Source organism: Plectropomus leopardus, chromosome 7, assembly GCF_026936395.1.
Source record: "Plectropomus leopardus strain MGB_pleo_1.0 chromosome 7, ASM2693639v1, whole genome shotgun sequence".
NCBI classification, from domain to species: Eukaryota; Metazoa; Chordata; class Actinopteri; order Perciformes; family Serranidae; genus Plectropomus; species Plectropomus leopardus.
In genome coordinates, this window is record NC_142182.1 from 23046944 (window position 1) to 23069570 (window position 22627).

Sequence of the window (22627 nt, forward strand, 5' to 3'; positions counted from 1 at the left end):
AACCAGTATCTGACACAGAGGCCGTTGAATGACTCAACGACAGGATTTAGTAATGTGTTTCCTACTCCCCACCACACACATCATTGAGGTCAATGAATGAAGTTCCTCCTCTGTGTGTGTGTGTGTGTGTGTGTGTTTGTGTGTTTGTGTGTGTGTGTGTGTGTGTGTGTGTGTGTGTGTGTGTGTGTGGACGTGCAAGGTCTATTTTTCTTTGTACTCTCACTTTGGCGCAAACCTATTACCTTACATGACCTTCTCACAACAGGAAGTTGATAAATAGACTTACAATCCAGATTCATAGCAGGAAAATAAAAGTGCACACACAGCAGACCGTGTTACGTAACTGTGTATTTCAGGAGGATAAACTAGCACCAGTCTTTGGTCCTGATGCAAAGTAGATAAAACAGTCACTAAGTTTGTGAAATTATTTCAGTGCTTTAAAAAAGATTTGTAATTCCCAATATTTGTATTGAATGCAAACATGATAGGAGATGGAGGCATTTTTGTGCATTAAGCCTTTTTTGCCTTGAGGAGACAGAAACAGCAAATATGAAGAGATAAAGGGAGAGCTGACATGTGAAAAGAGACCTGCCCAGGGCATCCCAGAATAGAGATTTACTCCAACCTATGGCAGCAAATATGCACCTGAACAGCCTTATTGACAGGCAGCACCTATCATTTCAAAGTCTATTTCTTCTAATATTTCCAGTTGGCTTGTAAAACAATGTCAGTGGCTGTTCAATTTTGAGATTTCACTACTATGAACCCAACAATCCAGATCAAGTGTTCATGCTTTCATTGCTGGGTTAAAACCTTTCAACTCTCAAATGTAGACTGTATAGTATCTAGTACATACCAACCTCTTTTCAGACTGACCGCCATGCAATTTAAGCTTATCCAACACTTTATTAAAAGATTCCACAAAATGATTATGCAACATATTCAGCCCATGAGGACCATGGAGCCTTTAATGAATTATGTCACTGCTGAGAAGATGGTCTCTCCACAAAACTGGTCTGTCCACTCAGTAGAAAGACACAAATACTTAAAATCAGTGTTACATAACCAGAGAAAACAGAAAACTTAAGTGGCAGAAAACATATAAATAGAATGTCCTGTATTGCACTGAACCAATAAATGCTCCCACTGGTGGATGACATAATTGTGCGTTTTGACCAATAACTACATATAAAGATGGAAAATGTGTCTCCACTTCCTCCTACTGTGCGAAAATGATACCAAAATATCCCAGATACAGCCACTGTTGTCTTGCGTTGGTGACGTCATCTGTGCAGTCGTGATCTCCGAGTATCGAGTTTCTGCTCATACACCTAGCAGACCGTTTGCGAGTAGTGCTATTATCGTGAGCACACTGACTGGCTCACACAGCTGTCAATCATAATGTCAAAACCCTTTTTTAAAGCATCAAATAATGAATCAAACCAAACTTAACCATACAATGACCGCTTCAACAGACATCAGCATGCTAAGAACTACCTAAAATGACAGAAACCATCTTTGGAAAAATGGATTTGATGTGAACTTTTTGGCCCATGTCCCACGCCCTCCCATGGAGGGCGGAGGGGGTGGGGTTTAATACCTATACTGCTGCCCAGCCAGCAGGGGGTGATCAGAGGCCCTCCGAGAGGGCCTCCGAGGCTGAAAAATGAAGCCAATGCAAAAGTGCTAAAAATGCATCTACTCGCCACTTGAGGCTGGCTCCAAAACAGAGTTAATCCCCATAAACCAACCATGTTCAAATGCCCAACCGTACAGCAGAAATAAACATGTTTACAGTCTGGTACAAAAAACAGCTTTGATCTCTTCAGCTAATTTCAACATTCATGACAGCTGAATGGGGTTGAATGTTTTTATAATTTAGCCAACCAGTTTACATTTAATCAAGGCAAAAAGTTACACATATTCAAGGGCGGGCCGCTTTGAGCCACAGGCTGTCTGCCACAAGTGTTCTTGGCTTCCAGTCAGATCTGCCCCTCGTTCTTCCACAGCACCAGACTCTCGCCTGAATATGGTCACTGACAGCCACAAAGAACCAAGTTGGTAACCGCCAAAATAAAAAACTCAGTCTTCAAAACAGCATTCCACAAACCAGTGGGTGACCTCTTGGTAGCTACGTCCATTATTTATACAGACTATGGTTTGGTTCCTTTACTTTTGGGGAACTGTCATGTCACCCATCTTTATATACAATCTATGGCTTTGACACAAAAAACAATATGGTGGTGACAAACAATCTCTTATTACAGATAAACAATGCACTAAAATGTTTCTAAAATCATTTGAGGCAAGACATTGGCAAGTCAGCAACAGAATAGTGGTTTCTATTTGATCAGCACTGCCTTGTTTTAAAGTTCGATTTGAGTTTGAAAGAGAGAGATGCGGCTCTCTCTTGCTCTGCTTCTTTGTGTCCTTTGTCCATTGTGTTCTTTGTAGCTTTAAAAATGCATTAGTATAATCTTTGGTTCAAGCAACAGCCCCACTTACTATCCAAATTGTTATGATACAAAGTTGGTTGAAAAGCAGCAAAGTAAATCTTTAGTAGCACAAGGTAAAATATGTCAGATATTGGATCACCATGGTTGTCACATGAAAGCAGCAATATGCAAATTGCACAGTATGTGATTTATATGAAGAATAACAAAGTAAGTAGCCCATAGTAATGTGATTAACGGATTCAGTGCTGAGCCCTCATTTGGCAGCAATAAAACAGCATGGGTCCCGACCTGATCAGAGCTATAGACCTACGTCATCTATGATAAAAGGACTGTGAATGAGTGAATCCCTCCACAAAACAAACTACACAGGGATCAATATCAATAAAGCGATATTCACACCAACCCCCAGACGTCTCTAAAAACATACAGTGGTGTCGTGAATCATGCTCCGCTATAGAGAACCATTCAGATCTGAGTTCAGGTTTACAATCTTTCTATTCAGGGTTTCGGTTCCAGTCTGACATGCAATTCATTTCAGACTGCTTCTCAAAAAGGAGCTTCCTGCACATACATTAATTTATTTGCACAGCTCACAGCGATATGCAACAGACTTCACCTTAAACAGATGATCTAACCTGAAACATTAAAATATTAACACATCTTGTTGTCTGCAGTCTTTTTCACCGTTTATTTGGCTTTTTGTTTCACCACTATTTTCCAAAAGAAGAGAAGCAGCACACACTGGAGATCATGTTCTTATCTATTTTTTAGACACGCAGCAGGTTTGGGATGGCTGTGTTTTATAGGTTGCCAAGGATACAGGTACAGCATGAGGCTTTTGAATTCATTACCAAACAGCTTCACATCTTCAACCACTACATAGTACTGCTCATGCTCCGGCAATAAAAACACTGTATTTTATTTATTCATTTTTTTGGCTTCGGTCGTCTTGGTTTCACTTAGATCACTGAGGTTCAGTTTGTTCTGACAGCTTTATCAAGTTACTAGGAAGGGAGTGAAGCAAGCTCAGGAATGCAGAGTTCTTGTTGGAAGAAAGCGAGCAACCCCTCTAATGTGTGTTAACCAGGTTCTGACAATTGGGATTAAATGCCCAAATGTTTGGATTAATGAACGAGTGTGTGAGGGTTTTGACTGACTGGTTCTCATACTTGGATTCGCATCCTTTTTCTTGTGCCAATGAGCTTCAGCTGTACACAGATCGAGATGATATGCCACTGGTCAAAGACAATAATCTGCCTGTTTGTCAAATATAGCATCAGGGGATGTCTACAGCTCTTCAGTGTTTTTCTGCAGGGCTTATGATGTGTCCATCTGTCAGATGTGACAGTTTTGACAAACAAAAACATTCTGACAGGATGAAATATTTGAGATTTGCTGATAGAATTCACACAATTCAGAGGCAAAGTTAATCAGTTATTTTAGTTGCCTTCATAAAATCTGCATGAACTGCACCAAGAGATTTCTGCAGCACATTCAGACGGGCAGCGACGTTCCCTGAAAATGTTTGTCTCTTTATTGATAGTGCAGTGTAAAAAGCTCTGCATTATTAATTATTATTATTATTATTATTATCCCCAGTTAATCCAACAGTGTTTCCACAAACTATTATATCCAAAAATCCTGTTTTCAGGGGTCATCAGTCTCTAATAAAGGTCACCAAGTGGTAGAACTTTCTTAAGAAAAGTAACTTAAATACAGAGATGGATAAACAGATGGATGACTGTGGGTTTTTTTTTGTTTTGTTCAACTGTTTGCTCTTATTTGTAATCCATCATATGTACTATTTATTGTTTGTTCTATTCATTTCTAAATCAGTTAGCTTATTGTCTTAAGCTCTCCTTTGGTATCTTCTGCTCTTTGTCTGATTTATGCTGTGTAATTTTGAAATTGCTGTTCATTTTTATTCTTAATTTTGCTTTTTTATGTGTCAAAGCTTTAACACAATGGGGGAATTTTTTTCATTTGTTTAACTTGCACGTCAATTCAATAATTTTTTGTACTGTTTTGTCATGAATACTTTCACAGAGATAACGAATATTATGTGGCAAAAAAAAGCTGTGAGTAATTCTTGGTTTGAAAGTTTTTGTGGGGAATGAGAGCAACTTTATAGCACCGCAAATAACAGCATCAATTAACCACAATGTGCAGAAGGGATGCCACGTCATAACGACAATGATTGACCTGTTGCAAATCATGCAAAGTTGCACCACTGTTGGTATGAATATTTTTTTATGTCAAATGTTTACAGGCATGTGTTTTGCGTTTTCATGTTATTCTGTTTTTCACACTTCTGGTGTGTAAAGGCCTTAACCCTGAAACACCAGAAACAACTTTGTGGAAGCTACTGAGGATACAAATAAAGACTTAAGAATAATGAAGAATACGCTGTACTGAATGAGTTTTTGTTGTGCAGGTCTCAAACAAACAAACCACACACACACACACACACACACACACACACACACACACACACACACACACACACACACACACACACATCTGAACACAATGAGCCTGCCTGGTTGCTGGCTGCACTCTAAGTATCTCTTTGCATGCTGACAGCCCTGTTACTGCTGCTGTCGTACCGCGGTGAGACAGATGAGACGTTCCATGCTGGATGTTTTATTGTCAACAAGCTGACACCAGGCGGAGTGTGTGTGTAAATCTGTCTGATTAGTTTCAGAAGGGAAAACACTGGCAGTGTAACGCATTCTTCCATCGAACAATCCAACCTAATTACTTGGTACTGTATTTCTCTCTGACACACACCCCTTTATCTTTTTCAAATAAATCATCACATTTCGTGCTTCTTGGAGAACTGCTGCTTTAGTGAACAAATTATGCTTTCGTTTGCTTGATTTCAAAATATTTCTGTAATAAATCTAAATATTGGTCTCCTTTTACTATTTCCTTTTTCCATCTTTGTCTTCCTTTTTCTCTGAGATGATTTTGTCTGTGTTGCTGCCATCCTCCCTTTATTTTTCTCTCTATATCATATAAATCAAACAACTGAATGCGTTCTCATATCTGCCCTCCATATTACAAGCTTCATTGTTACACACCAACTCAGCCACCAGTTTCAGTACATTACCAATTTCTATCCATGGATGCATAATGTAAATTCTCTTGAATGTGGTGTGGGTGGGTTGAGAGAGAGAGAGAGAGACATTGGCTCTGTTTTCATTTTGCTGTCAAGAGAATTTCATGGAAACTTTTGAAAGGTCAGGAACTATAAAATGTAAATCAGATGCATTTTCATCAAAGTCAAAGTCAAAATAATGTATTCAGCTGAACGATTTTTAATAGAAATGATTTTTAAAAATGATTGGCATCAAGGAGAGTCATTGTTCTCTGATTAGGAGCTAATGTTGGCTACAATTTAAGACAAAAACAGGAACAGGCATTTGGCTTTTTCTGTTAGAAAAGTGGCCCATAATAAAAGAAGAAAAGAAACGACTGAAAGTTAAGGAAACTGAAAAGCAGGAGAACAACAACAGTGCTTGTGACCTTCTTGTTGAAAGAGAGAAGAAATCACAAGAGTAAAAGGTAAGAGAGACTGACATGGAAAGCAGGATGAAGTAGAGACACAGCGTTTGATTTCTTCACATTAATATTTTAAACCACACCGATTGGAAAGGTGCAGCACACAAAGCTCAATTCTTCTCTCTGCCATAAAGGACACTGATTCTCCTGGAAATCTGTTACCTGACTTTCTACAGGAGTCCAACTTACTTCACTCAAGTAAAAAAAAAAAGAAAAAAAAGATACAAGCTCCCGAGGCTCAAGGGGCATAATTTGGTGTTCAGGTGAAAGGTAACTAATGCTCAGGATGGCTGGACAAAGGCATGACCTCTCTTTTCTGTGAATTAATCAGTGAGTAGCAAAGCTCGTGGAGGTCCCTGTGGACAAAAAACACTAATTTACTTCAAATGGCCAAAGAGGAAGAGGTCATCTGTGGTAATCTGTTTACCGCTCTGTAGCAAACCAAGGGGTAAATGGGAGACTGAGACACAAAGGCTCTGAGAAAGAGAGAGAAACGGGCGAGATAATGACAGAAAAACACCGAAAACCACAAGACAGAGGGCGCAGAGAAGGAAAGTACAACAGCCTTAAATTAATACCACAACTCTCTGTTAAAACGCTGCTTTTTTAACAGATATTTCAGCTGCTTATAGAGATGGGAACTGATAAGAAACCTATCCCATACATACATACTGTATCAGTCCGAGTCTGTAACGATTCCCTTATTGATTCTTGATCATTTTTCTGGTGGAAAAAGATGTCTCCCCTTCTGTTCCTGAGTTTTGATGACCAGAAAAGTGTTTCCAGAACATTTTGATGTCACGGTGAAGTTTACCTTTGACCTTTTGGATATAAAATGTCATCACTTTATTGTTTTATTCTATTAGACATTTGTGTGGAAATTTTGTCATTATCACTATATGAATTCTTGACCACTAAATTCTAATCAGTTCATTGCTGAGTCTAAGTGGATGTTTGTCCAAAATTTGAAGAAATGACCTTTGACCACTGTAGTAAGCACAGAGGCATAAAAATACACGCATGTGACTCAGGTGTGTCAGAAGCTCCACCATCTAACTGTTTTTTTAGTTAAAACATGCTAAGCCTGCCTGTGTCGCTCTAATGTTCTTATATCAGAATATTCATCTTTTGGGGCGTCCAGTAGCTCAGTTGGTAGAGCGGGCATCCCATGTGCAGAGGATGAGTCCTCGCTGCAGCAGCCGTGGGTTCGATTCTGGCCTTGGCCCTTTGCTGCATGTCATTTTCTCTCTCTCCCTCTTTCACACTTCAGCTGTCTTGACAATAAAGGCAAAAACCTGAAAAAATAATCTTAAAAAAAAAAAAAGAATATTAATCTTCTGAAACTGACATGCTGCTCAGTCGGAAAGCAAGTTTCCAGCAGCGTAGACACGAGGTTGACGTCATTGTTTTGCAATGTGTAGCTCTCAGAGAACAACACCGGCATTAATGAAAAGAATCGATAAGACTGCAGGCATACAATTCCAATCCCGAGCCGATAATATAATTTTTTGACAACTATCTTTCATGGTCTTTGCAGTCTACGTGCTGGTTTTAAAACCACAACTTCAGTATTCTCACAAAGTCAACAAACCTCTTTAAATCAAACTAATCAAATTGTGAGGAAAAAGAAAAGAGAAAATAGAGAAAGAGATTGCTAAGATTGGTAAAGAGATTGAGTAATTCAAGGGAGACCAAGGAGACTGTCACACTCGACTAAACATATTATAATGCAGCCCCATCAATGGTCTAGCCGTTCCATAGAGCGCTTTTATTGTGAAAGAGGAGCAGATGGAGAAGTGTTAATCTCACTATTGATTTATCGTGATGAGTTTATATGTTTGTGTAAAACAAATACCACAAATTTATAATTTGACACTTTATGTGCCTTGATTAATGGTGTGTGTCACTTAAAAAAATGCACTGGACATCAGTTTCTTAAAGTTTTGGCAGCCCTATATGAATCAAATGGGCATGTTGCCAATATCAATAGGACTGTATTTTATTACCATGAAAGGCTTTTCAGGAGTATCTTCCTTTCTGGAACACTACTTCACATAGTGTTTATTCTTTTTATGGGTTGTTGTTGGAAGAGGAATTGAAACAGTTTGTGTGCTGTGTTAACACTTAACAATAGCAGCTCGCTTTTACACTGTAAGACATCATTCAAAAAGGCAACATACATAAAGCATTAAATATACATGGGCAGCTTTGATTAAAGTGCTCTGCTCAAGGGCATGCTGATTGTACTAGCTGAGGGGGCAAACACTTTATTCACTTCATTTTCCTGCCAAGATGTTCCCAGTTGGTCTTATTATTCAAAATATCAAACACCCTGTTGCAATCCAACAATTCTGACCTTAAGGGTATTAGCACAACCACACAAGTTAAGAGCCAATTTAAAGTGATTTGCACAGTTTCTTTCCCCCATGTCTGCATTTCACACATAGTAAAAATTCTTTTGGCATGTGGTAACTCTGGTTATTATTCTTAGAAATCAAAAACATCCAACATGTACTGCAAGCAGAGCTACTCGAGGTGTTGCTCGGGAATGACTGCATTTAACCAGGCTGTCTGTTCACTCAGAGCATCACATCTGTGGAATTCAGCGCCATAATCAATTAGAGTAACCGTTGTATTATTCATTTAAGTGTAATGTGAAATAAATGGTTTATTAAGAACCAATGATGTCAACACTGATTCAAATTTTTATCCACCTTAAATATAACTGCTTATATTGTATCATCTGCTATTTGGATTTTGCCTGTTCATGTCAACACCCTGTACTCATTTAAACATAATGTAGTGTTTTTTTACTATTTAACATATTGTATTATTTTCATTATTCTAGGATGCCCAACAACATCAGGTAAGGGGACTGCCAATGAAATCTAACCTTCAGAACTCTGGCCAATCAAAATTATGGGTGTCAACAAAGCTGTGTAATATACAAAAATAACTGAGCCATTTAAAACCACTTATCTGATATGGGGTGTGTTTTTGAGACGATGACTGACAAGTTGCAGAGCCTTTGTGCTTTACAGGAAATTTTGAGGAAGCCAGTTTTGGCTTGTGCACCCTTGTGCCAAGGACACTACAGCACGCAAAATGTGGTTAAGTAAAGAGCATCACTGTTGAGGCTAGGATATTTGAAAACTAGGATATTTGAAAACAACCAAGAGTCTCTTTACATTTGTCCATCACTCCATACTACATTGCATGTGTTGTTGCTCTCATTGGTTGTAGGTCTATCTATTTGCATCTATAGGGATTCTGATCTACTGCTGTGGATAAACCTCTTGAAAATTAACCAGAGGTGGTAGACCCACTGGCAACTGCAATGTGATCTGGTGATATCAGGCTGTTAAGCCAGGGTTTGAGACTTAAAATTCCATACTCCTGCATGGCTCCATCATGTCTTACAGAGCTCATAGTACCCTCTTATCCTACAGGAACACTGCATTCTGAAAATGTATGGATACTTGCATTCCCTCAAGTTTCCAAAAGTAGTTTGGGAGTCAGAGCTTTTAGCAATCAGGCTCCTCTTTTGTGGAGCCATTGTCCAGTTTCAGTCCGGGAGGCAGATACCATCCAAATTTAAAAGTAGACTTTCCTCTTTGATAATGCTTCTACTTAGGGTTGGCTCACGTTGGCCATGGACCAGCCCCTAGTTAGGCCGATACAGGGCTTGTCTGCTGGAGGACTTCCTATGATACACTGAGTTCCTCTCTCCTTCTCTCTCTCTCTCCATTTTCAAATATCCATGTTCTATTACCCCCATGTATGTCGTATTATAACTGAAATTTTATTATGTTGTTTTGTTCTGCACACACGGCAGCTATTGCATGTCTGTCTGTCCCGGAAAAGGGATCCCTCTCTCTTCTGATGCCCTTCCTGAGGTTTCCACCATTTTTTCCCCCACAAGAGTTTTTTTTTTTTGCCGTGAGGGCTCAAGGACAGGAGGATGTTATATGCTGTAAAGCCCTCTGAGGCAAAGTGTAATTTGTGATAATTGGTGTTATACATAAAATTGACTTGACTTGACTGGAAGAGGGTGTAATTAGAAATTCAAATGAGTTGTCATCCTGACCTGTTATTAAAAAGGTACATTACTCTAGTGATTTAGTACTGCACTCAAAAAAGGCAGATTAATGGTCAAAATCAAAGCAGCAAATATTCAAATATCCTAACTTTTGGAATACTGTAAATCAGGATTCAAAAACACTTAATCCTGCAGTTTTCATGACGCAACTCCTATGCATCTTTCATTACACCACATTCAAAATCCCAGCTCCAGGTGTGTGTGTGTGTGTGTGTGTGTGCATGTATTTTAAGCTTGGACTGTACAAGAGAATGAAAGTTAGCAGCTTCAGTTTTGACAGTTACTTATTCATCTGTCTCTTGTGAGTTCCCCAACTTTATTATTGTTGAGTACCCTTTTAATAAAACTTCACTGTATGATGAATTTTGACCAATGAAAGGAAGAGATGTAGGGACGGAAGCTAATCAGGCAATCACTTCAGAGAAATCAACTCATCTACCCAAAATGCACTGGGCTGTTGTTTCACCCCCAACCCAAAGACAATCCTTTGAAGTAACTTCAAAAGCAAGAGGCTTAAAAATAATCTGTGCAACCCTCAAACTCACAGCTCATCATTAAAAAAATACACGGAAACATGGGACCAAGTATCACGAATGATGGCTCAAACACAAACGCTCAGCTTCTGTGGAATCTCTGAGTGAAGGCAAATATGTTTTTTATTTCCTGCCTTGCTGAAAGTATAAATTGTTGTTCTCCATCTCTGACGTGAACAAATTACTGCGTGGAGAGGGGGAAAAAGGAGGTAACTAATACTCAAGGACCAACACTTAAGATGGGCACTTAGCAGCCTCATGAGAGTACGACAAGGCAGGGGCCCAGATCTAAAGAGTACTGCGTATTAATCTCTCTCAGTATATTGGCCATGAGTCAAAAAAGTAACTTCTGAATGGGCTGGAGGGCATTTACTGGCTGTATCAGTAGGAAAGCGGTTCGCCTCCCCTCGTTTTGTCTGTGGGAGGAAGAGGCAGCCATGTTGAAAACAAAGAGGCCGTGAAGGGGATGTAATCACACAGAAAAAGTAATTGTCGTAAGGATTGTGACATTTTACCACAAAACTCGTGCATTTTAATGATACCTCTCGCAAGAAAACAGGAAAAAGTCACTTGAGACACTTAAAAACTCGACAAACTCCCACAGCTATGCATAAAACAGACAAGCAGCTGCAAAACAATAAGACAAAAGTCAACACAATGGCAGCCCACACAGGCACAGCTGACATTTAAATACAGCCAGACTTTAATCATACAGCTAGAATTTTGTAAACCAAAATATTCAGAAATCACCCAAGAGAAAACGCAGGTACAGCTTTCTCAAAGAGTGGAGATCATTATTTCAGCACTGACAGATAGTTGAACCCAATTTCCTTCCAATTTTAAGTCGTGACAAAACAAAAAACTTTCTACTATATATTGAAAAGGACAGCCACTGTCCCCATATTCAAAGGAAAATAATCCACAATAACAGTTCTCCAAAAAATCCACCTACTGCATCTTCATCTTCCAATTTAAACGTTGTTTTCCTGACACTTCTGTCTTAACAAATCATACACCGTGATCAAAGCATGTTAGCGGGAGTGAGTGGGGTGCGCGAGCGGGAGAATTTTGGCTGGAGCGCGGAGCACCTTTCATGAAAAACTGGAGCATCACCTCATCTGTAGCTACATCCCACTCCGATTTATCTCCGGTACCGCTCAAACCATGCGTCTAAAGCATGTCTGACCCAGAAAGCATTTTAAAAAGGAAGCTGAGAAGTCATACATACAGGTGTACTATTCCTGTAAAAGTAAAGGATGACAATAATTTGGTACAAGACATCATTTTAGTCCGTAAAGAGTCAGTCTGGAATCACATTTACCAAAAGTATGAAAGTGTACTGAAAAATCGGAACATGCAATGGTGTGTGATTCCAGTTGTGACTGACAGCAACATAATTAGCGGAGCGGCCTGCACGGCCTCTGAGCTGGCGAGCGGGCAGAACGTAGAGTTTCGTACCCGAGGAGTGGGAATTCTCATCGTTCCACTGCGCTCGATGCTCTGACTGTGGTCTTCCTCCATGATGAAGATGGGGCTAAATTGTCTCATGCTGCATGTCTGTAACACTGCAGCTAAGACTTTCAGGGGTGACTTCCTGTTTTGCTTATGAAGTGTTTTGTTATTTTCTATATTTGGGTGAAACTTCCAGCTTGTTCATTTGATGATTTGAGTGTCACAACTGTCAAAGTTTGTGAATTAAAGGCAAAGATTAACATTTTGACCTCATTTTCATCACAGCAGCTCTGCCATAAAGTCTACCTTTACAACGTTTATAATGTTTAGTTTTTGCTGAAAGTGTCAAAAATGTGTCACCTCAATCATATGTTTATTACTAAGATCGAAGCTAAAGATGCTGTTGTAGAGGACTATTGAGAGGTCCTTCCCGTTAGAGCTGATCGTCATTTAAAAAATTACAATATCAGTGCCAATACCAGAAGTAATACCAATAACATCAGAGCACTTCATTTGATACCCATCAAGTGAACTGAAGCATTTAGTTGATTAAAATGCCATCACCTGTCCTCCCCATCCCAATGACTTTTACCAGAACACATTTTCAAAGTGTTGAAATTAAAATATTCATTAAATAACTGTACAAATTACTTCATAAAATACGCTGTGCACATCTTCACCAAACCACAGACTGTATGGGTTGTAGCTGCTGTGGTTATGGGCCAATCACACGTCAAAGTAAATCTTGCGGTGAATGCTGGAGGCTATTCGTTTTATTCATATCTGGGTCCAAAAAAGATCAAAAGCAAGTATGGACTGGAGAAGTTTCAACATGGCACTGGGTTATTTCTGTCACTAATTTAAAGGCATCGAGGACCAATGCTCAGCTCTATTCCCTGTACATCCATTCAGGAGGGGATAGAAACACCTCTGAATATAAGGTAATGTAAACACTATGACAAAGTCAGGAAAAAATTGTCTTAAATGTAAACTTTATTGTAGAGTAGTTGAATTGGATTGTGTACCTATCTTCATAAATAGGCAACAACAAGCCAGAAAAAGAGGCGCTGTAAGCATTACAATCATGTTTGGCTGTCTGTTACACATATTCAACTATTTGTTCCTTTTTTTCTTAATAGAGTTTGAACAGGGTTTAGCGAGATATTCAGGCTGACAATTAAATTCACATAATACAGTAAACAAGCCAGGTTAGCCCTCCATGCTAATTCATGCTAACTACACTAACAGCTCACTGATAATTCATAACATTGAAAAGAACTGGGGTAGGACTTCATAAGTATTCAATTCCTCCTACTCCTTTTCGGACACAAAATACTTGTCCCAATAGCGATAGACATTCTGGTGTTGTTTTTCTTGCTTATATTTTATTTTGTTCTCCTTTTTTATTTGGCATGTTCGAAAAAAAAGGTCTAACTAACACTGTATAAATGTGCAACAACACTTTTTGCCGACACTAAATATCAAACAAAAGCCAGAGAATGTATCGTATTAAGTTGCTGTGAGCTGTAAATTCACTACTTCTAAGCAGAAGGCAGAAGAAGATGCTATCTTAGAGCCTGAACAGGCAAAGCCTCTCCTCCTCTGGACAACTGCTCCCGTCTCACTCACACTCACTCTGCAGCTTAAATCTGGGGACCAAATTCTTCATGCAAAGCTAGGCTAAACACGCCCTGACTCCCCCATGAACATGAGATTAGTATCACTCTTCTCATATCCAGGCTTATTTAATAACTGTTGTACCCAATTGTAAGATTATCAGAAAAAGCAAGTAGTTAAACCAACCGAGTTTAAATTTACGGACTATATTTTGGATACTCAAATTGAAATAGTATGAGACCACACAATCCACCTACAGCCGTATCCCCCTGTTTCCATTTCACACTGCTGCTATGGCAACAGTCACCCAAAGCATTGCCATGATAACCCCCTTGGTGAAGCACCATGTGTTCACTCAACACATTGCAGGCGTAGCTTCTCATAAATCACCAGATCCCATATCAATGAGCGGAGGAGGGGTCAGAGACCCAAAAAAAAAAAAAAAAACTTTGCCGACAAACAGGAAGAGGACAGGAAAAGCCTCTGCAGAACATGAAGACAGACTGAGGGAAATAACATGGAGGAAGAGTTAGGAGAAACAAATGTGACAAAAGAAAAAGCATGCCACGTGACAGTCAGGAATTCTGTTTACCTCCATTTATAGAGGAACAGTTTTCACCAATAAAAGTTGACAAACAGTTTTATTCCCCAGATAAATGCACAGAAAAATTACCATAGATGTAACAGTATGTACAATTTATGAGAGAAATGGGAATTTGCACCATTGGTCCTGAAACTTTGGTTGCTGTATGACAGAAAGGAGATGAGAGATTTATGTCATGCTGGGCAACAAAGTTGAATGGTAAATTGAAGTCTGGGTAATTTTTTAAAATTATGATTATCAGTAAAGCCTGGGATAACACAACAATTATAGGAACACATTAACAAAAAAATAAAATTATCCTGAAAAACAACCTTCAACTAGTAATTTCCAGGTTTTCCATGACCCATGAGATGATGACAAGACGAAAGACAGTCAGACATGGTGCGAACAGACTTAAGGCTCTATCAAACGCATTTGCGCCATGTGCTATGGATCAATTAAATAGGGCCCTTAGACACACTTCAGATGCAGACAAATACTGAAAGCCAGACTGCAGCAGCCAAGGAAGTTATTCCATTTCTCCTGCTGCCAAAATAAGAGCTGATAAGGTACTCCTAGGAGCTGTAAAGTCCTGACACTTCAGCCACTTTAATCCGCGATAACCCTCAGTGAGCAGGCCCGCCGACGCCGGCCACCGTACACACACAAACACACCGCACCCTGTTGCTAATAACACTCTGGGATGAAGTTTCAGCTCTGCTTTGATGGCCTGTGAGCTGATGCCTCCATCAAAGTTGAAGCTGACATCAAAAAAAAAAAAAAAGAAGCGTGGCTGATGCAGCTCGGAGCCGATGCTGCAGGTGACAGATATAAACCGGAGTATGAGCTCCAGTGAATTCCACCACTTGTGTGCCAGCATGTGGCGTCGACAGGGTGGCAGTAATCTAAAGGTGAGCGCAGCTCCAGCTGAGAGGCTTGGTGGCCCACAGTAAAAGGCGCGAATGTGTGTGTAAGTTCATGAATGTGAAGCTTAAGAAGAGCAGCACGGTTGAGCCAGAACTGCATCCTTGGATGAATATAAAGGTTTATAAAGAGCTTTGACCTCAGTGAAAAACTTCAAGAGCTTCATGCAGGCTCAAATAGAACCACAGTGGATGTTTTGGATCGCGTCTGAGGCAGCAGCTGAAATCCTTTCTCTTGTATAGATTGCAGCAGTGCAATGGAAATTGGATATTTAGGGTTCACAGCTAGCAGAGGGTGGCTATCTAACCCCAGCTTGCTATATATATTAATAGCAATTACATAATCTTTGTTTTGAACAGTACCTTGTGATTTCTTTGTAAATATTTACAAACATTATTATTCAACTATAATGAATGGCAAAAGCAAGGGATGATAAAGGGATGACAAAAAGAATATTTTAAGGGCCATTAAAAGTATCAAACTAAAATACATAGAAGTGCATAAAATTGTATACTTCTGCAAAACCCAATAAAAAAAGTTGGAAAAAAAAAAAGTATCAAACTAAAGCCCAATTGCATTGAAACAAACAAGGTCAATGTTTTTTAATGGTTATTGGCAGTGGTGTGCTGTGATTAAAATGTGATTAAAAGAACTGGCTCTTGCAATACCTGCCTAACTTAACTGATGAATGGTCCCAACTGTACTGGACCCTGACATAGTTGAAATCTTAGCTACAGCTCTGCAGCTAGGACTGTAAGACCGCCCTTCAAATGTCATCTTAAATTATACAGTGGTTGAAATTTTGGGAAAAACACTTATTCACTCTTCTTTTTTGTGCAAAAAGAGATGAAAATATTACTATAATTTTGTGTCTATATGCGTCAACTATTGGGAGAGACTCAAGTGCCAATCAGAGGAAGCACACTTTGCAGGCTGCAAAACACAAGGCGCACTTTACACACTTTTTTGGTTGAAGCTTGCCCATCGGACAGAGAGCTTTTTGCAGTGTGATAGTGGGTTTTTTTGTTTGTTTTTTATTGTTGGTAGGGAAATACTAAATCACCTGTCCTTAGCTTAACCCTTTAAAACTGAAACCTTTTTTTTCATTTTTGTGCTGTGTGAGATTTTTCACAAGCTAGTTTCGATTTTAAAATCTGAGCAAATTGGTTGGAATAATTTTATAAACAAACTTTGCAAAAAATGTGCCACAAATTGCAAGAAATTTGTATAGGTGAGAAGAAAATGAAGTGAAAAATAGGTATAAAAAAGAGGTGGGAGATGGAAGGGTTATTAGAAAATGACCAAGAATAAAGGAAACAAAATGTCCAGAAAACTATTTATTATCATCATAATTACACATTTAAAATCATATTACACAACAAAATGAATACATATGATATTTTCAGTTTTTTGCTTTTTTTTTCCAGGTCACATTCTCTTTGATTTTGTTTAGCGCTGTTCTTATTCAAGTCATTTTCTTGTAATTTTTTTTACTAATTTCTTGCTCATTTCCAGGCTATGTCTTGTCAAGTTGCGTGTTGCCTTCTCCCCATGATTTTGGACGAAATCAAACTAACTTACTCAGGTTTCAGAGGGTTAACAGCTAAGTAGCTAAGCTCACAGATCTTCATCTTAAAATCACTGTTGAAAAATGGGCAGGGGAACGGCACATGCTCTGGCTCACATTGAGGATGAGATGCTGTTCCCAAATAGTGCATTGGTCCAAAGGAACAAAATGTCTTTGTGGATATATGAGACCTTCGCCTGGATTATGGACATTTCTTGGCTTATTTTAGGGTGAGTCACGGACAGTTTGACAAACTGCTGGCAATCTTTGGCCTAATTACAATTGGTAAAATGTCAATTTGTTCAGATATGTCCTCGGCTTGCCTGGAATGATGATGAAAGTGAACTAACATTAGTTGAACACAAACCATGAACTCAACGCTACAACTTGGTGTCACTGCCACCACAGAAGGCCCGCCTGGCTCACTCCAAAGTCAAAAAAATCACCTCTAAAGCTCACTGATCAACGTCTCGTTTGTTTAATATGTGCACAAACAGAAATATAAAAAACAAGCTCTTTCTATTGACTGTTTCTTGTTTATTCATAAACTCAGCGCCTCATTTTAGCATCTCTAGCTGTTTTTTGGCAACTTCAGGAAGTAAATGTGCCTGTCTTTTTTTTCCCCACAGAAATTGTTACAGACCACAGATTTTTAGTTTTCTGTTTGTGTATGGACAAAACAAATTACACTGAGCTTTAGAGGTTTTGATACAAACAGCAAGGCTAGCTTTTTTCTCCTGGTTTCAGCTTTTATTCTTAGCTAATGCTAATAGCTTTGTGGCTCCAGCTCCACATTTGACACAAAGATGTTAAAGTTGTACTGATGCAATTAAAATTTCAGCATCAGAGCGAAAAAGGAAATTTATGCAAAATGACAAACAATTCCTTTGAGTACTGACTGAGTAGGACTTACTGTAGTTATTGGAGGGTATTTCTACCCATCCTTACAGTAATGAGTGACTTTTAAGTCACTTTCATCTGTAAAAAAAATGTCCCTAGATTTATACTCAAAATTGGTCAAACTGTAACCATGCCATAAACTTCACGAGCACTCTCCGCTCTGGGTTACAGTACACGTCACAGATTTTGAAGAGAAAATGAAGCTTCTTAAAAACAAGCTTATGCAACTTTTTTGCATGCTAAGTATCTTATATAAACCAAAGACAACCATACCATGGGAATGATCTTAATATTCTGTTTAAAAATAAAAGCAAAGAAACTCTCTAAAAGGCCGAAGCACTGTAATGATGTGTTTCCAAAGTTAGCCGGAAGTTTATTAAAAAAGAAGCATGGACTTTGTGCCCAGAGATAGTTTGTTCAACATCATCATTAAACATCCTTGAATGCATATTTATATAAACAAAAAAAAAGTAAATTAATTAAATATAGAACAAGTACTGTGTTTTCAGTCTGATGAATTCTGATTTATGAGTTGTTTTGCAAGTAACCAGGGGAATAATGAACAATCTTTATTTTCCTCTAGCACTTTTTTTTCCTGAAGCTTCTTCAGTCAATATTCACGTGTGGGATTAACTGATCCTCCAAAGCTGCGATGTATTACCCTCAAGGACGATTTTTACTGTATGAAATTCAGTGCTGCTGCTGGTACTCAGCTGTATAATCACAGCAAAGAATATCCTCGAGTGTATCACTCCAATATCACACTGAGGCACAAAATAATGCAAGTGGTCTGCTTCTAAGTGCACATTCTCAACAAACCACTGATTCCTTCTATCTTATGAAGAACTCACCATCTTTTTTCATAACCACACATTTACACACACCAGTGCTAAAGTGCCCTCAGTGCGTGTTGGACGTACACATTATCATAGCAGCTTGGTCAGGCCTGCTTCACGCCTACGCAGCTGCTAATATGACAGATCCATCAGCGCATAGCAAGGAGAAATGTAACCTGGTCCCTCTGTGTGTAGAATGGAGAGATGTGCTAAAACGAGAGGGAGAGAAATATAATGAGGGGGAGTGGGGAAAATGGGAGAAGAAGACAGTAAAGCAAGAGAGGGGGAAGAGTGATGCAGAGAGCGCAAAGCAGAGGAAAAACAAATGAGATGCAGACAAGAGTCGGACTGGGAGAGGTAAAGCAGCTCAGTGACCAACAGGAGGCTGTTCACTGTGCATCTGTGGTCAGTGCCAGACAGAGGAGGCTGACAGAAAAGCACTTCCTGCCCACATGTGAGAAATAATCTTCACTGTGAGAGACGTTAAATTGTTAAGAAAAAAAAAAAAAAGCGTATGCTGCTATTGCTTCTCTGGCAGACAGATATGTTAGAGTCTGCCACAAAATGATTGCATCTGTGCGTCCATCATTTTATTTATTGATTTATGTTTTTTAATCAATTCCTTAAGTCTTAAAACTACAGAAGCCTTGAGAGACAAGTTTCTCTCTCTCTCTCTCTCTCTCTCTCTCTCTCTCTTTCTCTCTCTCTCTCTCTTTTTTATGGGCAATGTTGGCCAAAACATTGATGCATTTTTTTCGCCCCCTTGCAACTCATCAGTTATTTATCTGAATTTTGTTGCTACTGTATGAGAGCTCCTATTGATTGTGTAAACTCAGCCTGTTGACAGATATTTGAAACGTGCATGTTAGGTGAATTAGAGTTTTATGGTCGCGTGGTATCATTAAAAATAGTGCAAAAAAATATGAATCAGTCTCTAGACCTAGATATTACATTTCATACGCACTGTTTGTATGAAATATACAGTATGAATCCTGCCAGCACACACACAGTTCAATTATGTATTACATTGGCGTTTGCCTTAACCTTAACCTTTATTCTGCACTGGCTGAATTTTCAGTGCCTTTTGGATCTTGCAATAAGTGCATCATTCTGCATGGCCCTCTAACTCTTCAAACAGCTTAATTAAACCTAAAACTTTATCCCGTATGTAGGAAATATTATCTCCTATGTAGGACATAATGTCCCTTATGCAGGAGATAATATCTCTTATGTAGAAGATAATATCCCGTACATAGAAGCTTATGACCCATACATAGGAGATAATATCTCCCACGTCAGAAATAATATTACAGACATAGGAGATAAACTTATATTTCGGCCAACATTTCCCACAATTTTTTTAACTTGTATTTAAAGCTACAGTCCGAAAGAAGTATATGAGACAGATAGTCTGTGACACAACTCATGTCCCTCCTCTTCATCCCACTGCCGCTAATAATATTCACTAAAATCAAGCCCACACAGCAGAAACAACCAATCAGAGCCACAGAGTTTTTAACAAAGCTGTCAGGAATGTAAATTACTGAATGTGAACTGAAGTTAAACTGTCAAACTAGACAGTGCGGATCAAATATGAATCAAGATTCTGTTACTGCGTTTCCTACTTCTAAACTCAAATATTTTCAGAAACATATCTTTCGTGTACTAATGAGCTGTAAAATGAGAAAGTTGGCCTGGCTGGTAGGTGCTGCTTCATACTCCATTTAACTGTATGGTATGTATGATGGCAGGATCACAAAACTTCTCATTTTACAGCTTATTTGTACACAAAAATATATTTTTGACAACACTGAGATTTGATTGACATGACTGACAACTGCTTTAGAGACTCGGCTCTGATTGGTTGTTTTCATTCGTGTGCAGTAAGGCCATTAGAGGTTCAACAAGGCAATAGAGTAGGCAGAGGAGTATATTTTTCCCCAGATGATCTGTCTGTGTTAGTGCTGTGTGGATATAGTGACAGTTTAAGCAAAGATGAAAAGTTTTTTTTATTTTTTGTAAAAGTTACCAACTGTAGCTCTCAGCGTTTTCCTATGAAACTGCATCTACATGTCACTTTTTGTGTTTGTCTCTGACACTAGTTTGCTTCCATCTTTGATAAATTCTCTGAAGTGACAACTTCACATTTATTTTTCTGACTAATTCAAAATGATACAAGACAGCAAGACACAGGTGTAAAGAAAGATGAGAGATAAAAGAGGGAAAAGGGGGTCAGGGGAAAGAAGACAGAAGACGCATAAACAACAAGAAAGAGAAAGAGAGAATGAAACAATCAGAGTTGTGAGAATAGAGCTATGACAGACAACATGAAGAACACTGAAGACAGAAAAAGCAGAATAGCAGAAAAAGTGATCGGGTGGGACAAATGAAAAATGACAGAACAGGAAATAGAAAGGAATGAGATGGAGACAGACACGGAAAAATTAAAAGGAGGTAAAATGGAAATAGGTTGCTAGAAATGGAGCCTGTGCAGTGAAACTTCATTACATATTTATGTGTTTCTTCATCAGCAGCTACAAAAGCTCTATTAATTGCTCTTCACTGAATTAGTAATATTACAGCATGGGTGGTGATACAGGATATCTGTGAATAAAAGAGCTTTGAAAATATTTGACACTATTAACTAAGATGAAGGGCCGACCTGAATACCAGTTTTGGGGCATTGAAGCTATGAGTTGGCAAACAAAAGGAAATTTTTGTAAACTTTTCAGTTTTAAAACAATATGACAGTTAGCTATTTTGTTAGCATGCAGGTCCACAATAAGTGAAGAAATATTTTTTTGCCAAAAGCTGTTACTTACAATTTTCAGGTGATTTGCCAAGATGGTTGTAGATCTTTGATATGCCAGTTTCCTTTGGCACTGACCTTTAGTGGGTCATCATTGTAAATATTGCAACTCTTCCAGAGTCTTGACTTTTTGGACATTTTGCTGGCAAATGTATAGGCCTGTCACAAATAGTCAAACTTTCTGAGTCATGAAACTAGGCCTATTAACAAGTTTAAATGTCCATAAGTAATGATTAATGAATTGCGCTTGATTACTGTTTATTCATTTGTGGGCTATTGGGGATTTTGGTGGTAATGGTATAGAAAAAATGGAGCTTTCAAAGCCTGATTTGGACATCAATTACCTTGGCACTGCATCCGAGCTTTAAAGCATTTCGGTATTAGGAAAAAATGTTATTATAACTTTCAAAAGGGACCCTGTAGTGGATTAAAAAAAGATATAAACATTTCACCAAGTGCAACAACATCCTCTGATGGAGGTCAGAGGAAATTAAAGTAGAAAGGATTGAAATGCTTTCTTGGAGACCTTGAAGGGTCTTTTCAAGAGATGCTGTTATAATCTAAGTCTAGTCATAAAAATTCTGGGAGAAAGGAGTATTGTGACTAAAGACATCCCTGTACCTGTGCTAGCTCAATTGTGGTATTTGTGTTTTGTTTCCAAAAAATGTTGTGTAGCCAAAAGCGGAGCCAAAATGTATCCTTTATTATGCTGACACTTTCATTCAAGCGGTTCCTGAATACCAGACAATAACTTTTAATTTAAGGCAATAAAAGCAACAAGACAAAAAAAACACTATTGCTAAATGTCAGCAAACATGCAAGAGTCTGAGCCAGAGCTAATTCACAACCTAGATCTAGTCTCCTGGTGTTATGCCTCCAGCAACCAGTCCAATGACAGTTCACACCCATCACAGCTGACAATACTTCAAATACAGATGTTGCTTAAAAGAAGTTACATTCTCTGAAATATGGACGCTTAACACACATCTTCAACCTGGTAGCACCACAAGATCTACACAATCACCATAGTTTCACAATGGACACCCAAGATTTGTGTCACCAATTCATTATTTGACCAAGCATCTCCCCTTCTGTGTTTTTGTAAAGCATTATGATGTCACAGTGAAGTTTACCTTTGACCTTTTAGATATAAAATGTCATCATGTTAACCCATTTAACTTCTAGGTGAAATTTTGTCATAATACGAATATAAATTCTTGACTTACGGCCAAAAACATGCTATATAAGTTCACAGTGACCTTGACCTTTGACCACCAAATTTTAATC

At 38.7% G+C, this 22627-nt stretch overlaps 1 protein-coding gene across 7 annotated transcripts in view; it reads right to left on the minus strand.

Annotated features, from left to right (window-relative positions):
- The window catches only part of LOC121949780 (pleckstrin homology domain-containing family A member 7-like), a 178519-nt gene that overhangs the window by 66828 nt on the left and 89064 nt on the right, over positions 1 to 22627 (minus strand). The window lies entirely within an intron of this gene.